Source organism: Nicotiana sylvestris, chromosome 8 (genome assembly GCF_000393655.2).
Source record: "Nicotiana sylvestris chromosome 8, ASM39365v2, whole genome shotgun sequence".
NCBI classification, from domain to species: domain Eukaryota; kingdom Viridiplantae; phylum Streptophyta; class Magnoliopsida; order Solanales; family Solanaceae; genus Nicotiana; species Nicotiana sylvestris.
In genome coordinates this window covers 34,388,091-34,409,467 of record NC_091064.1, presented here as the reverse complement: position 1 = coordinate 34,409,467, position 21,377 = coordinate 34,388,091, and the positions used below count along the sequence as shown (strand labels likewise).

Here is a 21,377-nt window from a genome sequence, read left to right as displayed (position 1 = left end):
TGATTTCCTTTTATCCTTCACAAGAATACTAAAATGTGAATAATGAGCTATAGATTCTAATTTTAATTTGTAAAATAAATAAACATTATACGAATGAGTAAACTTACCACAATGCTCAACATATTCTAGTCTGGACCAAAGTGTTATTGTTTTGCCTACGAATTATTGAAATATTCAACCGAATAAAATCAACTATATTTATTATCTGATTGAATATTTGAATGTCACGTAAACTTGGATTCAAAATACACCTCATAAAAAAGTGTTTTTGTTTACCACCACGTTAATGATTTAAGGTTTCTTGTAATAATTTTAATTTGAAAAGGTTTTTATTAGGTAAAATTAATTAATTTTAAAGTCCTAAATAATATATTCCATATATAGTATGTTAAATAAGGAAGGTTTTAATATGTAAGATTCTACTTGAATTTAAATTCCTAAATATTACAAAAATAATTAAATTACTACTATATCCAATGCTAAGTTTATTTTTAAAGGGTAAAAAAGGCGAACGAAATTTCTCTAAGGGCCTTCGTGCTTTTAATATAGGTACTAGTCTTTGAGTACGCGCTTTGCGTGTGTAACCTGTCTCAATGAATTATATGCTTGTTATTGAGTTACAAAAATAAAATTTTACAAAAAAATAATTCTTGAGAATAATAATAGTTGATCTAATTTAGCCAATTACTCAAGAAAAAAAATATTCTACCTCATAGAGATTCTCAATCATGCATCTCAATTATTATATTCAACTTAATATTTCTCCCAGTTTTATAATTTTATTAAAATAATATACCATAGTTTACCTAATACTGAAAATAATAATCTTATACCTCTTTATTGTTTGATTTTGAGCTGTTTTCCTTTCGATTTTGGATTTTTAGCACCCAAAAAGTGTGTCTGTACAAACAATCTAGGCATGTATTCGGAGTTTCCATGGGGTTGGTAAGGCGAAATGAGGCTACCCTTTCGTCCATAGTTGTGCATTGGTCTTTTATGCCAGCTAGCATAATATAAAAAAAAATTCTATGTATTCTAATAATCGCTTATAGCTTCTTACACATTAAACAAAATAAGTATAAAAATATACAAAATCGGCTTATCGAAGTAGAAGATAATAAAACTTATTGTATATATTCATATCTGTATAAGGAATAACATAAATAAAAGAATACAATAGAATAATACTATATTCTTTATTTTATTTTTAACTAAATAGTAAATAGAATAGAAACTATAGACCTTTTTTCTAGAATTTAAATATATTATGAAAATAATTTCATATTTAACGTTATACTTTTAAAAGGAGTTGATGAAAAATATATTATATGCAAGAATAATTTCCCCCAAAGTAAAAATAAGACGTAACATATAAAAAATTTAAATTAAAAGAATTATATAAGGAAAAGATAGATTTAATGGTAGAATTTAAATGGGAATCAACCTTTATATAAACCAAACCTAAACTTTATATAGAACAAATATAGACGTAAGAAATCTAACGAAGACAAATTAATTATGAAGTAAATAAGGAAAGAATTTACTTAAGTAAAATCTTATTTGGTTTTAAATTCTTAAATGTTAGGTCCTAAATATTAGGACTTTTTACCTAGTTCAATAAGAAAATATTTAATAGTCAAAATTTTAGTTGATTTTAAAGTGCTAGATATTAGGAAAGTTAATTAAATTACAATTTTATCTAACGTGAAACCTATTTTTAAAGGGTAAAAAAGGTGAACGATATTTCGCTAAGGGCCTTCGTACTTTTAATATAGTATAGATTCGCGCGATGCGCGTGTACCTTGTACGATGCATATAAAATTATAAAAATATAAGCCCTTAAAATATATTTTTTTAATATAAGCTCTTGAAAATGACAAATATTGAGCCTATGTAAAAAAACAAAAGTAGAGGCTAAGCATGAAACAGCGTAACCAAGATGATTTTGAAAGTTTAGTGTTCTTTTATATTAGTTTCGTATCAAAATGATCGTCTAGATACCATGTATTCTAGACAAGTCAACTACATAAAGAAATAAATTAGCGATGAAAAAATTATGTAATTAAATAATAAAAAATTATCGCTAGTGACAGATCAATAAAAAAAAGTGATCAGCTACAAGAAGAATTTCGTAACTAAGTCCTATTTTTAAAGTTAAATTATACAATAAAATTTCTTAATAATAATATTAGTTTCTTTTTTAACACGAATTTTTATTGAGGTACTTTAGATATTTTCGTAAATTAGATTACGCTAATTAATATTTTATCACAAATTAGTTATTACTTTTTTCCAAAAATAATTACTCTTCCCTAAAACCTAATGTCGTAGAAAATTTGAGAAATAAACAAATTTAATAACCAAGCTTCTAAAAAAAATACTTTTCATTTAAATTTTTAAAATAATAAATAAATTACATGAAAGGGAAATAAAGAGGCAAAATTGGTCTTTATGATTAAACAAGGACAAAGAAAAGAAATTTTACACCAAATCGTGAAGTTTCCTTGTTGGGAACTAACGAAAAAAAATTCCTCCTACCTTTTTGGATTCTTTTATTGTCTTAATATTTTGTATCCTTATTAGGAGAAGATAACAAATAGTAAATTACTTAGAAACAACTTAGTCTATTTAGAACTCCTAAATATTTGGAAAGTTTTTTAATTTTACAATTTTATCAGATGTAAAATATATTTTTAAAGGGTAAAAAAGGCGAACGACATTTCGCTAAGGGCTTTCGTGCTTTTAATATAATATAGATATACTACTAGGCTATGTGTCTAGTAGCTACTATATATAAATAAAAAAAACCAAAATGGGCCCAAGTCTTACAATTTGAACAAATATAAGCTGAAAAGAGCATACTATGGCTACCTATTAAAAGTGAAATTATAACTAGATGCAAGATAACTATTACAGACTCCAAAGATCTCCATGTGACAATGTTGCATATGTATCCACACGCCAGTTGCAAGAACTCCAAAGTAGCACCTACAAAGCTCTTACCAGGCGTCAATTTTTGCAATCCAAAGGACAAGGCATGAATGAATACAACACTGCTACACCACAACAAATAGGAGGTCATCATAGCTGTAGAGAAGAACCTGCAGCATGGTACATGGCTCAGCAAGAAGAAGCATGAGACAATCTTCACCAATTGGAGCCCTTTTATCTTGTGACCTAGTTGTGCAAAAACATATATACACAAGAAAACATTTGCACATATAGTGTTATACTTCAAGAATGAACAATTGAACAGATCCTTCCCATATGTTGCCATACAATTCCCAGAATGAGCATTGTACAATGCTAATACCACTGGGAAATGATACAACACCACATAGTACATAAGCTGTCCAAAACAGTTAGCCAAAGAGATTTGTAGCCATCCAGAATCCACATGCTTGAGTACAAATATATAAACACGTATGCCCAGGAAATTCCAGTATTCAAACCTGTTACTAGAATCACTCAACAACATGATCACATATGGTATTTTACTTTGCATCATCAAACAAAGACCAATTGACTGCCTGCTTGTAATAGGAATTCCATATAGTTTCCAAGCACCTCCAGGCTGAGCATGAAGCCATGCTACTACCACTGGATAATAGCTCGACCCTATATGGATATAATAAGCATAAGAACAAACAAAACAGGCAATAAGCTTATAAGATCACACATCAATCTGGTGCTTTTATTTTTCCAACCCTAACCCTAAGATTATGGATTTGTGCTTTCAAAAATTGATTAGTTTCCTTCTTGCAATAGGCAATTTAGTAAATGATTGGAATATTATTGTACCTGCAAAAGAAAATACAAGGTTAGCTAAAAATCTGCTGCAGCATTGCCCTCCCTTAACACATGTTGAAGGATCACATTGAATTGATCCTTCATCTCCTCAATCCCCTTTACTTCCTTCCCTATACTCCAAGGTGCATCCCATTCCCCATCAATAATCTTCTTCATCACCAAAGAATTTGTCTCAATGATAAGAGGATGAAGCTGCATATCCATACAATAAGAGAGCCCTTCAGCAATAGCCTTTGCCTCAGCTACTATATTTGTTGTCCACCCTATCTCTTCTGCCTTTCCATATACCACATCCCCAGAATCATCCCTCACACAAAATCCTTATAAACTTGGCCTAAGTTTACCTCCAGAAGCACCATCAGTATTGCATTTAAACCACCCTTCATAAGGTAGCTGCCAAGCAACTCTTTTAGTAACAATGTAAGGCTTATAGCCTTCAAAATATTTAATCATATCTTGCCAGAGTAGAGGGATATTAGGTAGCCAAGGATATCTAACTCTAGCAAGATAGTGTAATGTTTTGTTCACCTCATGCACTACCCTATGAAATGATTCTGCACCTCCTTCATGCTTCATTATGTTCCTTCTTTTCCAAAGTTCCCAAATGATAATAACTGGAGCTGCTTGGAACAATGGCCTTAGCTTAGCACAATAATCAACACTCCACCATGCTCTAATAACCTGATGGACTTGCACCAGAGTCACCACTAATCCTGCAGCTTGTAAAAACAACTTCCACACCCTAGTAGCAGTATCACTTGTAAGTACGGGTGGCAAAATAGTTAAAATAAAACAGTTAACCACCCATATTATCCACTAAAAAATGGGTTGGATAATAAACTTTTTAAAAAAATGGGTCAAATATGGATAAGAACCATATTATCCATTTAGAAAATGAATAACTAATGAGTAACCAATGGATAATCAATGGGTCTAACTTTTACATTTGTAAAGCCTCAAATTGGGGGTTCCTCAAGTTATGGAGACTAAGAATTCTCCCAAAAGTGATCATATGCAAGAAGTCATGGATAATATAGTTAACTATATTATCGGCCGGTTAACCCGTTTTTTATTCGTATTAAATATGGGTCGGGTCAGATAATTTATTCATTTTTTTATTATCCATTTTTGACCCGAACTATATTTGATCTGACCCACCCGTTTGCCACTCCTACTTGTAAGGAAGATATGCTGAAAAGTTTCCTCTTGTGGTGGTAGGCAGCACCAACACTTAGAGATAGTTAAGTAGCCACCTCTCCTCCATATATCATCTGTAGGCACCTTCCTTTTAATAGCCTCCAAAGAAGAAGGATATTTTGAATTGTAAACTTTTTATCCATAGCATCTTGTATTCTGGATTTGGTGGAGCCATATGCCTCATTATTTTCCAAGCACTGCTTACTGTAAACTTGCTTGAAGATGTTGGCATCCATTTAGGTATGTCCCAGTACTCATCAGAATTATCAAAATGCACTTCTTGCTTTATATGCTCAGCAATGTCTTCTGGAAAGTTCTGATCTAAGATCTGATCATTCCACCCATCTTCATCTCTCAATTCTGCCACCTCATATAGATCTTCATTGATATTAAACTCTGGAGGCACTACATGATACAATACACCAAGTCTAGTCCAATATCATGCCAAACATTAGTAGAACCCCTATTCATCTCCCACAAAATTTCATGTTCTGCCTCCTCTCTTGCCTCTAGCATTTTTCTCTATACATGTGATCCCTCTCTAAATTGTACCATCGCAGGCAATTCCTTCTTGCAATATTTTTTCCATATGAAGTTTGACCACAAGGATTTTGATGTCCTAAACCTCCACCATAGCTTGGCAAACAATGCCTTAGAAACATCAAATAAGGATCTAAATCCTAGACCACCCTCCTCCTTAGGAAGACATAGATTTTGCCACTTTGTCCAGTATCTGCTTCTACCTTCTTTTTTTGTACTCTAGAAGAATCTAGGAAAGAACTTATGCAAGTGTTCAAGAATGTTATCAGGAAGATCCAGCACTGATAGGATGTGTGTAGGTAAGCTCTAAAGCACACTGGATATGAGAGTGGCTTTGCCTCCAAAAGGCAATAACTTACCTTTCCAGGAATGTAATGTTGTTTTCACCTTCTTAATTAGATCATTATAATAGTCTTTCCTCCTCCTTGTGTAAAAGATTTGACACCCTAGGTAAGTAAAAGGGAACTTACCTCTCTGAAAGCCAATTATAGCACTAACAGTATTAAACAACTCTCCAATTACATTAGCATGCATGTAATATGAACTCTTTGACTTGTTGATCAGCTGACCAGATGTTTGTTCATATAGTTTGAGGACTTCAACCACTTTACCCAAAGAATATGAGTCAGCAGAAGCAAAGATAATTGTATCATCAGCATATGCCAAATGGTTTAAGGGATCAGTCCATTTTGGCATACCATACCCTATAAACCTCTTGTCTTCAAATAGCTTATTCAATGATCTTAAGAGAACCTCAGCAGATAAAATAAATAAGGCTGGAGACAAAGGATCTACCTGCTTAACCCCTCTTGTGGACTTAAAAAATCCAGAAGCCTGACCATTCATTAGGACTGAATACCAATTGTTAGCTAGCAAATTCCAGATCGTGTTGATGAAGTGCTCAGCAAATCCCATTTTCCTTAGTACATGAAGAAGATACTTTCATGACACCCTATCATAGGCCTTGACCATGTCAATCTTGATCACAACATTAGCAGGTTTCCCCCTTTAACCTTATATCAGTGATAATTTCCTGTGTGAGCAAAATATTTTTAAATATACTTCTTCCCTTCACAAATCCAGACTGGTTAGAGGATATAAAAGAAGGAAGGATCTTTTCCAACCTATCATGTAACACCCTAGAGATCACCTTAGATGAAGTTGCTTAGATTTAAAGGCCTTAAATCTGAAAATGTTTGAACCAGAAGTTTCTTAGGAAGCAACACAAGGTTAGTGTGTGTAATCAATTTTGGCGATGATGCACCTCCATAGAAATCCTTGTAAGCACGTGATTTTTGCCCTATATGAGAATTACTCCCAAAAAATCCAAAAATAAAATGATTTTTCTTTGGTGTGCAATTTTGTGATATTTTATGATATTTTGAATAATTATTTGTATTTGTTTGTGCGTGTTTATTTGATAAATTAATAAAAAATACAAAAATATGTCGCATTTTGCATATAGGATTTAATTCTACAATTGTAAGTAATTAAATTTGTTTTACAAAAATCAAAAATTACAAAATAGGCATCGTTTGCATTTTTAGCATTTAATGTCCAAATATACAATTTTTTGCTTAATTAATACTTAATTGTGCGTTAATTGTTATTGGGAGTTAATTTGCACTTTTATAACTTAATTTAGTTCTTAATAATAGTTTAAGTATTTTTATAATTTAGTTTTAGAAAAATAAAAGAAGAAAAGAGAGCGAAAATATAAAGAAAGTCGGAATTGGGCCTCTTCTTCGATTTCAAGCCATAGGCCCAAAAAATGGCCCAATCTTCCCTACGACCCAGTCCATTTCGAACTGGGTCGACCCAGTCCATAACCCAAAAGACCCAATACCCCTATCTTGCATTTCAAAGACACAAAACAAAAAAAAAAAAAAAAAAAACCCAAAAACCCTAAAAATGACCTAAGTCATCCGCCCCCCCATTCTTCTTCTTCTTCTTTTCTTCTTCTTCTCCTTCTCCAAATAGTGAGCTGCCATGGCTACCCAGCAGCCACCCCCCCCTTCGTCGAACACCACCCAAGCACCGTCCAAACACCACCAAATGACACAACCTCCTTCGCATTCAAACGACCCCAACCCTATCCGCCATTGATGAAGCTCGGCGAGCTCAAGCTCGTTGAGCTCGACGTCTATGTCGTTGTTGTTTCTGTCTCAACCAAACAACCAAACGAACACAGCCTCGATGAGTCAGTTGCTGTTCGAAGCTCCCATCGCCGCTGCTCGTCACGACCAAGCTCGCGCGCTGCCATCGGAAGCAATCCATTCCGCCATGGACGTCGTCGACAGTTGCTGCTGCTCGCTGCTTTGGACTGTTGCTGCTTCACGTCGTCTCCTTCACTGCTGTGTACTGCCATCGACGACCCCAGGAGTCTTCCGTTTGGTTGCTCACCATTGCACTGTTGTGGACGACGCAAGGCAGTCCGGTTAAAGTCCGGCAAAAGTTCGAGGGTTTTTCGTCAAGTGAAGATCCTATACGTCGTGAGTTCATCGTCAAGTTCGTTGTTTGTTTGGTCGTTGTTCGTCTTTCGATCCGGTTAGTAGTTTTTGAGTTTTATTTTGTCCGTATTTTGTTTTGATATTTTTCGAATTTAAAATCGGCAAATGTTTGTTTTATTCATGTCTATGGTTAGATATTTGATTTTTGGTTTTGTTCATGTTCATGTTGTTTGTTAAATTAATTTTCAGATTTCAAAATAGAAGTTTAATTAGTTGTTTTCATGTTTATTTCATGTTTGTATTATTGTTTAAGTATGTATTTGTTAGTTTGATGTTTGTTAGATTCAAATTGAAATTTAATCAACTATTTCTTCAATTTGTTTCATGTGTTTATGTATTGTTAGAAATTGTTAATATTGATAAGTTCAAGTTTAAGTTCATAATTGTTTCTTCGTCGATCTTGTTATTTGTTTAAAGAATTTAGTTGTATTAAAGGAATATATTGTTTTAATCGTTTAATCCGTCATGTTTGTTGTCTTAAAATAGATTCATTCATGTTCATACTTTGTTTGGATGATCTTGAATCCGAATTTTGTATAGTTTGATTTCTTGTTTACCATTTATGATTATTGCTTGAATTGTTCTCATAATCTTGTTTAAAGTTTAATATAAGAATTGTTTGTTGTAATGTTGTTAGAGTTGATTTTAAGTTCAATATGATTGAATTTAGAAATCTTCATACTTTGTTTGTTGTTGGTGTTGAATCCGAAAATAGGATTGTTTGTTGCTAAAATATTGTTCAATCAAATTTTAGTTGTTCTTGGTTGTTCAATTTGTGTTCATGTGATTTGTTGTTGAAATGTTGTTAAAATCATGTTCATGTGATATTGTTGTTATGATGTTCATCCATGTTCATATTGTTGTTTGAACATTGTTAGAAATTGATCATATTGTCTATATTTTGGTTAAGTTTGATTAATTGATGTGTTATAGCTGATGGGTAGTTTGGTAAATTTGTAATACGTTCAGGGGTAGTTTGGTAATTTCAGTAAGGTCGGAAGGGGTAGTTTAGGAATTGTACATTTTGTAATTGTTTATTTGAAGCATGGGGGACAAAATGAAATGGGGTGGTTTGTGATATTATTATTTAATATAAAGGGGGGACAAGATTTAATTTAAAGGGGAATCTTGCATTATTTTAAAAGAAGCATGGGGGACAAAATGAAATGTGGTGGTGTGATATGTTTTTTTAATATAATGGGAATGAGTGGGAAGATAATGGGTTTGGTAGAGAAAGGGATTGATTTTAATTGATTTATGGGATGGGATATATATATGTGAAGTCTTGAACACAAGAGAGGAAAAGAAATACAGACAGAAAAAAAGAGATTGAAAAAAAAAGCTGAACATTTATTCCGAAAAAAAAAACATTGAAACTCTCAAGAAAAGAAAAAAAAACATACAAAGAAAAAAAAATTTTGAAAATTAGAAGAGAAAGTAGTACACACCTGAGAAATATTCTGGTATACAGGTGTAGAAATTAAGGGTTGAAGATTAACTAGCCTTTCAAAAATCTGAAAATTTCCTTTGGTTTCTGTCCATTATTTTCGGCATTCCTGGATTTTATTTTGAATTTTTCAAAGCTGTCACTGGGATTTTCGTTGACTGGTTATTGCTGGTTATTGTTGCTGTTGCTGTGTTACGTATTACGTTGCTGACTTTCTTCTTCTTATATTGACAATATCAGGTACACAACTGTAATTTTGGCATTTTGTAAGCTGAAATGAAGAATGAAGTGTTAAATTTTTAATTTAGTTTAATTTAATTTTTGTATTGTATTTAGGTTATTCATGTATTATTATTCTGTAAATCACTGTCATCGGCATAACTAGGCATATTATAGCGACATATTAAATAACGCCTTTACCAGATCATTAGGAAATATATTTAAGCCTGATTATTAATTAAAACTGTTTAAAAAAAAAATAGAAGAAATAACGTAAAAATGGCGTTATTGAATCAGTTTGGCAAAAATTAACTAAGTTCCTTATTCAGAAGGTTTTTCGTCAACGATAAGTTAATCCGAATCATGTAGTCAATTTCAGTTATAACATGAATTAGTTTGCAAACAAGTATTAGGACATGATGAATTAAAACAAAGTTAGTTAATGTTAAATTGTTTAAATTTTCAGAAATATGATTTAGTACTCAAGTTTTTATTTTTATTTCTTTCAATTTTCAGTATTTGTAAATAATTAGTTTCAATAAGCTTAAGTCTTACTAATAATTTGAATTTTAATCCAACTATGGGATAATTATTTTTTTACTTTTCGATAATTCCATGTTGTATTTATGATTATAATTTTATTACTTTCTGTTAATATTTGTTTTTCTCTTCTATTTAATATGTCATTTTCAAGAATGTAGATATTGATTTTATATGTATAAAAACTTAGTAATAATAAAAATGTAGTCATTAAAGGATATTATTAAAGGATATCGCTAAAAATAAATAGATGTAAATAATACAAAATTTATAGGATTCTCCAATCTCATTTATTTATTTAATTATTAAAAAAAAATTACTTAGAATTTGGGATGGATTGTTTAGTGAATTTCACTTCCTTCCCCAAAGATAATGACGCGTTAGACTCTTTAGGCGCGATTTAATTAATTTTACCTTCTTAAACTCGGATGCGCATTTCATGCGACCCAAATCTAAATCCTAAAACATCAAATAAAATATGTTTCGTATTGTGGGTGCATTTCATGTGACACAATCCAAAGATATGTTTTAAGCGATGTTCACATTCCTAAAAAAAATAATAATTATAATAATAAAGCGGTAAAAGATAAAAATTGCACATGGTTCATAATTGTATTAAAAATCAGATAAATAAGCCGAATATAACAGTTGAGCGACCGTGCTAGAACCACGGAACTCGGGAATGCCTAACACCTTCTCCCGGGTTAACAGAATTCCTTATCCGGATTTCTGGTACGCAGACTGTAATATAGAGTCATTCTTTTCCTCGATTCGGGATTAAAATTGGTGACTTGGGACACCCTAAATCTCTCAAGTGGCGACTCTGAAATAATTAAACCAATCCCGTTTCGACTGTCCTTTAATTGGAAAAAACTCCCTACGCACCTCGCGGTGCCGGAAAAAGGAGGTGTGACAGCTCTGGCGACTCTGCTGGGGACTTAACCCAGAACCAGTGGTTCAGGGTTAGAAATTCGAGCTCATATAAATTGTTATATTTGGTTTTATCTGATTTTTACATGATTGAGCCTAATGTGCTAAATGCTGCTTTTACCGCTTTGATATTACGTGAACTGTGTATAAACTGTGCCGAAACCCATCTCCTCTCTGAGTCTTCTAAATCATGAAGAAGGGTGTACTTCGTACGACTTCTTTTCTGTATAGTGTCAAATCCCAATTTAGAACGAGGTTCGGACAAGTTGCTAAGCCGGTGAAGCTTCTGTATTCCCGGTACGCTACCCCCCCTCGGCTCGAGCTGTCCGCTCGGGTAAGCCAGGTCTAGAACAAACACCCAGGTTCTGAACCTAGTATAACAAAACCACATGTCGGATCCCTAGTAGGAACGTTTGTTTGCATCACGTGCATCTGACTTTGGAGGCTCAACACAGGGGTTGGGTCTGTCTAGGACAGGTGCACCAAAAATGAAAATGACCATCCTGATGCATCTTATTTGTTTTATGTGCATTTATTTGCTCGGTCTTGCATGTTGACCGGCTTCTGAGTCTCGGGAATGTAAAAAATAAAATAAAATAAAAATAGCAAGTGAAAAGTTATTTGATTAATTTAGAAAAAATCAGTGTCCAAGTACTGTCGAAGTACTGCCGAATTTTTTTTAAAAAAAAACATATATATATTTTTACTTTTAGAATTGTTGGTTTGCCTAGAAAGCAGAAAGTGTGTAGGAATAAGTCTTTTATTTTAATTTGCTTTATTTAAAAAAAAAATGAAAAAAGGAAAATAGTTTTTTTTGATATAAAAGAAAAAGGAAAAATTTTTTTAAAAAAAAAAAAAAAAAAAAAAAAAAAAAAATTAGTTAGTTTATAGCCTGAACTACGCGGGTATGATTCTCACCGGATGTGAGATCAGAGGCAAACCTCTTTGGTTTCGGCTCACCATATTCAAAAAAAAAATCCAAAAATATTTAACATTACTCACTTCTTTAGAAAGTTTTTCTTTTAGACCTCAATTTTTTTTTTAAAAAAAAAATATATATTTCCTTTTAATCTCAAAATCCCAATTATTTGTTTAAAAGATATTCAAAATAAAATTCAAAAATATTTTTTTCTGTAGTATTTCTTTCATAAATTCAGAATATTGGTTCAAAAATATTTCCTTTCTCCTTAAAAGTTTTTTTTTTCAAGAAATTTTTTTTTAAAATCCAAAAAAATATTTCTTTAGAATATAGATAGTTTTTAAGTCAAATAAAAGTTTTTCCTTCTTTAATCACTATAATAAATGTGCAGGATGAGCACAAGTCAAAATGAACCATTCTCAGTGTGTAGCGAGGTCCCTTCGCAACTCTACATGTGGTGGAATGATATGGGAAAGGATAGTATAAAGATAGTGGAAAGAGTTTTGGGAGGTTTTGTCGATCTGTTGAATATCAAGCCAAGGACAGATATCATCGAGGCTCTAATACCGTTCTGGGATCCAACACGCAACGTGTTTCGTTTTGCTGACTTTGAACTTTCACCTACACTAGAGGAAGTCGCCGGATATGCGGGGTTGAATGGGAAACTAAGAGGGCAGTATTTACTTTCACCAAGACCAGTATCTCCGCACGCGTTCTTGGATTTGCTAAGCATTAGTCGGAAGGTACAGAATGATGATTTGTCGAAGGGATGTTGTACTCTCCAATTCTTGTATCAACGGTACGGAATTCCTCAGGGTTTGGAAGAACCAAACCTCGGATTAATTCACACTGGGAACAGAATCAGGTGGGAAGCAAGACGTACTTTGGCATTTATCACAGCATTTCTGGGAATTGTGGTCTGTCCCCGCAAAGATAAAAAAATAGAGATAGGCCTTGTAGGGATGGCCGATGTTGCAATCAAAAGAACCGACAGTACTGTGGTTCCTTTGATTTTGTCTGAAATCTACCGAGCTTTAACTATATGCCGAGAAGGAGGCAAGTTCTTTCAGGGATGCAATCTGTTACTCCAGTTGTGGATGCAAGAACACCTCCATCACCGAGTGGGATACATGAACCACGGGTTGACTGAGAAAAACTGCATTAGCGGCTTTGAGAAACGAATGACAGGCGTCATATTTCCCGAAGGCGTCGAAGCATGGCTTGCACAATTGAGGTCAACAACAGCCGACCAAGTTGAATGGGCATTTGGGTGGTTGAATGATACTGAGGTAATATACATGGCGGCCGAGGAATGTCATGTTCTTTTAATGGGACTTCGTAGCATCCAACCATATGCTCCTCATCGGGTACTGCGCCAACTAGGAAGATTTCAGGTAATTCCCACTGATGAGGATCTAAGCAAGCACGCCATTGAGTTGAGTCCAGGAGTCGTGTTCCCCGAAGGAAAAATTAGAAAGTTGTGGCACGAATGTAGATTCCTTGAACCCAAGACTATGGTTCGAGAGCTGGCTAAGGGTGAGGTAGACCCAAAATACGATGTTTGGTTCGGGAAAAGGTTCCAGATTCGTCAGAGGCCTGCCAAAAGAGCTCACGTCCAACAATTTACGGATGATTCGCAGGAACAGTGGGGCTGGTTAGTGAGAGAGGAAGGCTACCGGGTTGAAATCGGGCAGCTGAAGCGACAAATTGAAAGACTTATGTTTGAAAACAACGTTCAGGTAGCCTCAGAGCAGGGTGAGAAGAACAAATTAGCCAAAGAAAACCAGGCACTGAAAGCCCGAATTCGCCAAGTCAGTAAGAGTGATAGCGACCGACAGAAACGTCGCTCTGATGAAAGGTTGATAGCGGAATTGAGAAATCAAGTCAGCCAAAGCCGAGAAGACTTGGAGAGATCCCAGGCTTGTATAACAAGAATGCGGGTCAGGTGGGCTACAGTTACAACATCACGGAGAGAGCACCTATGGAAAGTAAAAAGGGACTATGAAATGAGTGTCGCGACATTGAGAGAGATAAACTCCATTCTCAATAATCGGGTCCTCAAACAAGCCCAGGATGCTAGAACATATAGAGAACACTACCATGAGTCGATAGCCCGGATGGAAGAACAAATGGAGAGGTTCCAAGAGCAGCTCATTGACAATACTCGAATATTGGGACTAAAGAATCAACGGATAGAACAGCTGTGCATAGAGAGGGATAGAATCAGGGGTAGGATCAATGATATAGGGCGCTATATCACCACAAAGTGCCTAACATGTGAAGAGATGCCTCGTGATGTCCTATTTGCCTCAATCATGGGTTATGTCCATCAGATCATGGAGGAACTAAAAAGCTTGCAAAGAAGCCTGGCCCCCAAGCCCGCGGAAAGGCCGAATGATGCCTCGCGGGCACCAAAATTCAAAGCTTTAATGTATCCCTAGTTCAATCTTGCACTTGTTTGTTTTTCAAGTCTGTTGTCTACCCATATGTTTTTTTCCTTTTCTTCAAACATTCTCAAAAAAAAAATATATATATATATATATATATATATATATATATAAAGTCTGTATTTTTTGTTTTTGTGATGGCTTGTAATAGCATTATTTTTGAGCAATAAAAAAAAAAAAAATAATAATAATAATAATAATATTTGGTCTTATGGCACGAACTACGCTTGGTCTGATTCGTGCGGGGTCACGATACGTAGGCAATCTCTATAGGATTCGACCGTAATCTAAAAAAAAAAAAAAAAAAAAAAAAGGAAGAATATATATTTGTCAGAGCAAAAATAAGCCGGGATGATGCATACGGTCGGAGCAAAAGCATGTTAGAAATGATTAACTGCCTAGGAGCATTGCATCCCCCTAACGTGCAATTACAATATCTGTTAAGACTCTAACACTGACAAGTTTGTTGTTTTTCCAATCAATATCAGTTAGTTGTTAGAGCGTACTGGCACCGTACCATTATCAGACAAGATCAAAAGGTCCTATACCAGAAAGCATGACTGGGTCAGACAACAGCGTTGAGTCAGAAAAAACGGCCAATCAGATGCTGAAAGAAGCCCTGGAGAAAATGGAAAAAATGAGGCTAGAAATGAATGAAATGCAGATAGCCTTAGCTAGAGCCCAGAAGGGGCAAGAATTACCCGTTACTCCTACCCTCCAACCAACACACACGCCGGAATACCCTTCTCCCGGTCCTTCAACAAGTTTCCCAAGCCATCATTATTATCAGGGAAGAGAGGCTTATGATTCCCAAGCTCCACCACCCACTCAAAACCCTCCTCCACCAAATGTTCCCGTCTTTGTGGCACCTCCCCCAGCCCCATTGCACAGATCATCTAGTGAGCCATTGTTTCAGGCTCACGATACACAATACTACCCCCCTGAACTCACATTCAAAGCACCCGAGCCACATACCTATAATCCCCACTTTGAGGTCCCGGCGGAGATTGAAAAGCCGGCTAAGAGCCCAGAGCAGGACGAGGTGATGCGGAAATTTAAAAGCCTGGAGCAATCCTTCAGGAACATACACGGGTTAGGTAACCAAGTCAGCGTGGCTTACAAGGATCTATGCCCTTTCCCTGACGTTCAATTACCAGCAGGGTTCAAAATGCCCAAGTTCGATTTATACGAAGGGCATGGTGATCCTATGGCACATCTACGAGGTTTTTGTAGCAAAATGAGGGGAGCAGGGGGCAAAGATGAGCTATTAATAGCTTACTTTGGCCAGAGTTTGAGCGGGTCGGCGTTAGAGTGGTATACAAGACAAGATCCGAGCAGGTGGTACACCTGGGATGACTTGGCACAGGCTTTCGCAGGACATTTCCAATACAACCTTGAGATAGTCCCAGACCGTCTCACATTGCTAAAGCTCGAGAAGAAACCCGGAGAGAGCTTCCGGGAATTTGGGTTCCGATGGAGAGAACAGGCAGCCAGAGTTGATCCCCCAATGAGAGAAGGAGAAATGGTGGATTACTTCTTACAAACTCTCGAGCCAACTTACTTTGGTCACTTGGTGACGTCAGTTGGCAAATCATTTAATGAAGTTGTGAAAATGGGAGGTATGATAGAAGAGGGACTTAAGTCTAATAAAATCCTGAGTTATTCGGCAATTAAGGCAACAACTCAGGCCATTCAGAGCGGCACGGGAGGTGCGCTAGGGAAGAAAAGGAGAGAGGAGGTCACGACATTAGAGGCCGACAATTGGTCCAGATCTAGAGGTCCTTCCCCTCATTACCAACCCAGACCCCATCGTCTAAACTACCCACACATTCCAAATTACCCTCCACAACCCTACTACCAACCACAAGAACAACATTTCACCGTCCATCAAGCCCAGACATACACCCAACCTCCGGTTCGCCCACAATGGCGCACGCCGGTTCCCCACAATACATACCCACCTCCACATAACACATACCCACCACCACAAAACACCTATCCACCACCAAGAGCCTACAGGAACCCTCCAGGGATGGGTTTCAGGGGAAATCCGGCCGCCAGAAATGAAAGATTGCAGAGGCAAAGAACTTTTACTGAGTTGGGGGAAACTTATATTGCCTTGTTCCACAAATTGAGGCAGTTGGGTTTATTAAATCCTGTTGAGCCTAGATTACCAAATCCCTTACCCCAAAATATGGATCACTCGGTAAGATGTGAATATTGTTCGGGAGCTCCCGGACATGATACCGAGAAATGTTGGAGGCTGAAACATGCAATACAAGATCTTATTGATACCAACAAGATCGAGGTACAGGCACCGGAGGCACCTAACATTAACCAGAACCCATTGCCAAAGCACCCTGAAGCCCACATGATCGAGCTTGTGCACGAAGTAGGGGAGCCGAAGAAACCCCCACAGACAGTGATGATGATCCGTGCCACTCCAAAAGAAAAATCGATCAATGAGGAAGCAGGGGTACAGTTGAAGGGGGAAGATGTCAAGCCAGTGGTGATATTGGGGAAGAATCCATCTGCCGCTACAAGGAAACCAGAACCAGCCAAGTTGGTAATAACGGGAGCATCATCTACACCCGTGGTTGTTGTGAAAGGGGTCTGCAGGGAACTGGTCATCATAAAACCAGTAGTCCAAACACCAATGATTGATAGCAAGGCTGTGCCTTGGAAGTATGAAAAGGCAGTGGTGATGTACAAGGGACAACAAGTGGAGGAGAATAGTTGTGAGGCGCAGGGACTGACTCGATCAGGACGGTGTTTTGCTCCGGCGGAATTGAGAAGACCCAATCCAGCTGCAATAAAGAAACCTGTGTCAGAAGAAGAAGCTGAGGATTTCTTAAAGAAGATGAAAGTGCAGGATTACTCCGTGGTCGAACAGTTGAAGAAAACACCGGCCCAGATCTCACTGCTATCATTATTAATCCATTCGGATGAACATCGTCGGGCCCTGATGAAGATACTGAATGAAGCTCATGTGCCCAATGAAATTTCTGTAAATCACCTGGAAACGATTGCCAACAAAATTTTCGAGGTGAACAGGGTAACATTTTCAGATGATGATCTGCCAGTGGAGGGCACGGAGCATAATAAAGCTCTCTACCTAACTGTCAAATGTGAAGATTCGGCAGTTACTCGGGCATTAGTGGATAACGGCTCAAGTGCCAATATTTGTCCATTATCCACCCTGAACCAATTGAAGATCGACCACGGAAGAATCCAAAAGAATAGCATTTGCGTCCGAGGATTTGACGGAAATGGAACAGCCACCGTGGGGGATATTATACTTGAGTTGACCATCGGTCCAGTCCAGTTTACCATGGAATTCCAGGTATTAGATGCTACGGTATCTTATAACTTTCTGTTGGGACGTCCGTGGATCCATGCAGCCAAAGCAGTGCCATCCACCTTGCATCAGATGGTCAAGTTCGAGTGGGATAGACAAGAGGTCGTATTGCACGGCGAGGACACTGCGTGCACCGTAGGAGGCGCCATTGTACCCTTCATAGAGACTAATGATGACAAAGGTCCCTGGGTCTACCAGATTTTTGATGCAGTGTCGGCAAACAAGATCCCCGAGGGTGAAATCATTCAGCATCCTAGGATAGCTTCCGCAACGGTTATGATGGTTTCAGAAATGCTAGGTAATGGGTTTATGCCAGGAAAAGGCTTGGGAGCTGAACTTCAGGGAATTGTTCAACCTGTTTCCTTGCCCAAGAATTTGGAGACCTTTGGGTTGGGGTTCAAACCGACTGCGGCAGATGTAAAACGAGCTCGGAAAATGAAGAAGAAAGTTTGGTTTCTTCCCAAACCTGTGCCACGTCTCTCAAGATCTTTTGTTAGAGCAAGCGCCAAGGGGTCACCAGTCCCGAAAGTTCTCGGGCGATTGATTGGGATTGACGGGGATCTGAATCAGAGTTTCGAAAGATTGTTCACTAATGTCAATATGGTAGAAGTCGGAGAGGGTTCCAGTGGAACAGACATACAGTTTATGGGGCCTGAAGCCAAAACCAACAATTGGACGGTTACTCCTCTTCCTACTCGGGGAGAGTCCTGGTAGTAGGCTTTGATTTTTGCTTTTTTATTTTTCGGATTATTCAGGGTGTAATCCAAATCTCATTTTATCTTGTAAAAGTGTGAACCCTGTTATCCCGCATTTTAATAAAATTCTTTTCTTGTCTCATTTTAATTTTGTTTTATTCTTTTCTCTTTCTGAACAGTTCTCTTTTTACTGGTTCTAATGACATGGCATGCACGACGGATCTTCGACCTAGTCTAATAAATCAATCTGACTCTGATTTAATGATACAAGAGATCGATTATGAGTCTGAATATGATGAGGATAAAGCCTTCGAGGAAATAAACCGAGAACTATGCCAATTTGAAGAGAAACCCAAGCCTAATCTGAATGACACCGAGGCTGTAAATCTAGGGGATGCGGATAATGTCCGAGAAACCAAAATCAGCATCCACATTGAGCCTGGCATCAGGGAAGAATTAATCAAAGCACTCATTGAGTTTAAAGATATTTTTGCATGGTCATATGACGACATGCCGGGTTTAAGCACCAAGCTAGTGGTTCACAAATTGCCCATTGACCCGGCCTGTCTTCCTGTCAAGCAGAAACTGAGGAAGTTCAAGACAGATATGAGTGTGAAGATTAAAGAAGAAGTAACCAAGCAGCTGCAAGCAAAGGTTATTCGGGTCTCTCGATATCCTGATTGGTTGGCTAATGTAGTGCCAGTACCAAAGAAAGATGGGAAGATCAGGGTATGCGTCGACTACCGTAATCTGAACAGGGCAAGCCCAAAGGATAACTTTCCATTGCCCAATATCCATATCTTGATCGACAATTGCGCCGGGCAAGAAATCGGCTCCTTTGTGGATTGCTACGCTGGGTATCATCAGATTTTGATGGATGAAGAAGATGCAGAGAAAACAGCTTTCATTACGCCATGGGGGACTTATTGTTATCGGGTAATGCCATTCGGTTTGAAGAACGCTGGGGCAACGTACATGAGAGCAATGACTACTGTGTTCCATGATATGATACATAAAGAGATCGAAGTGTACGTAGATGATGTGATCATCAAATCCAAGCGTCAGGAAGACCACGTAGCAGACCTTAGGAAGTTTTTCCAAAGACTTCGAAGGTACGACATTAAGCTCAACCCAGCCAAATGTGCATTTGGTGTTCCATCTGGAAAGCTGTTAGGATTTATCGTCAGTCGGCGAGGCATTGAGTTGGATCCGTCAAAGATCAAATCCATCCAGGAATTGCCGCCACCGAGGAACAAAACAGAAGTAATGAGTCTGTTGGGAAGGTTGAACTATATCAGCAGATTCATCGCTCAGCTCACAACAACTTGTGAACCCATCTTTCGATTGTTGAGGAAAGATGCCGCGATAGAATGGACGGCAGAATGTCAGGAGGCATTTGACCAGATCAAAGGTTATTTATCTAATCCACCTGTATTGGTTCCACCTGAGTCGGGGAGGCCATTAATCCTTTATCTAACGGTCCTGGATCATTCGTTTGGTTGCGTGTTGGGTCAACACGACATCACAGGAAGAAAAGAGCAAGCCATCTATTATCTCAGCAAGAAGTTTACAGTCTATGAGAATAAGTACACTCAACTTGAGAAAACATGTTGTGCTCTAACTTGGGTAGCACAGAAGTTTAAGCATTATCTGTCGTCACATACTACTTACCTTATTTCACGTCTGGATCCATTAAAGTATATTTTCCAGAAGCCTATGCCCACAGGAAGATTGGCAAAATGGCAGATATTACTCACAGAGTTCGACATTGTCTATGTGACGAGGACGGCCATGAAAGCTCAAGCATTGGCCGATCACTTGGCTGAGAATCCTATTGATGAAGAATACGAGCCTTTGAGGACGTATTTTCCAGATGAAGAAGTGATACATATAGAGGAGTTAGAACTGAATGAGGAGCCAGGGTGGAAGCTTTTCTTTGATGGGGCTGCTAATGCAAAAGGAGTTGGAGTAGGAGCAGTACTTATTTCAGAAACAGGACATCACTATCCTGTTACAGCTCAGCTACGTTTCTATTGTACTAACAACATGGCTGAATATGAGGCATGTATTTTGGGCCTACGATTGGCTGCAGACATGGATGTTCAGGACGTCTTGGTCTTGGGAGACTCGGACCTCCTAGTACATCAGATCCAGGGTGAATGGGAAACACGGGATTTGAAGCTTATACCATACCGACAATGTTTGCACGATTTGAGCAAGCGATTTCGATCAGTGGAGTTCAGACACATCCCGAAGAGTTCATAATGAGGTTGCCGATGCTTTGGCCACTTTAGCATCGATGTTGCACCATCCAGACAAAATCCATGTTGACCCATTGTATATTCAGGTTCGTGATCAGCATGCCTACTGCAACATAATAGAAGAAGAAATGGATGGCGAGCCATGGTTTTATGATATCAAGGAATACCTCAGGATGGGGATATACCCGGAGCAGGCAACCGGAGATCAAAAGAGGGCCATTCGACGACTGGCAAATGGATTTTTCCTCAGTGGAGGAATGTTGTACAAAAGAACCCCAGATCTGGGATTGCTGAGATGTATTGATGCAGGTCAAGCCACGATAGTGATGACAGAGGTACATGCTGGAGTCTGTGGGCCCCATATGAGCGGATATGTGTTGGCAAAGAAGATTCTGCGAGCGGGATATTATTGGCTCACTATGGAGCATGATTGTATCAGTTTCGTACGAAAATGCCATCAGTGTCAGATACACGGAGATCTGATTCATTCTCCACCAATGGAAT

The 21,377-nt window shown here is 37.5% G+C and overlaps 1 long non-coding RNA gene across 1 annotated transcript; it reads right to left on the bottom strand.

The window, feature by feature from the left end:
- Nucleotides 1-2,719: 2,719 nt before the first annotated feature.
- Nucleotides 2,720-6,806, bottom strand: LOC138874522 (uncharacterized). The gene is made up of 2 exons (XR_011401505.1): nt 3,102-6,806; nt 2,720-2,988 (listed from the first exon to the last, which is right to left on the bottom strand). It is a non-coding gene; the product is annotated as an uncharacterized lncRNA (long non-coding RNA).
- Nucleotides 6,807-21,377: the final 14,571 nt, after the last annotated feature.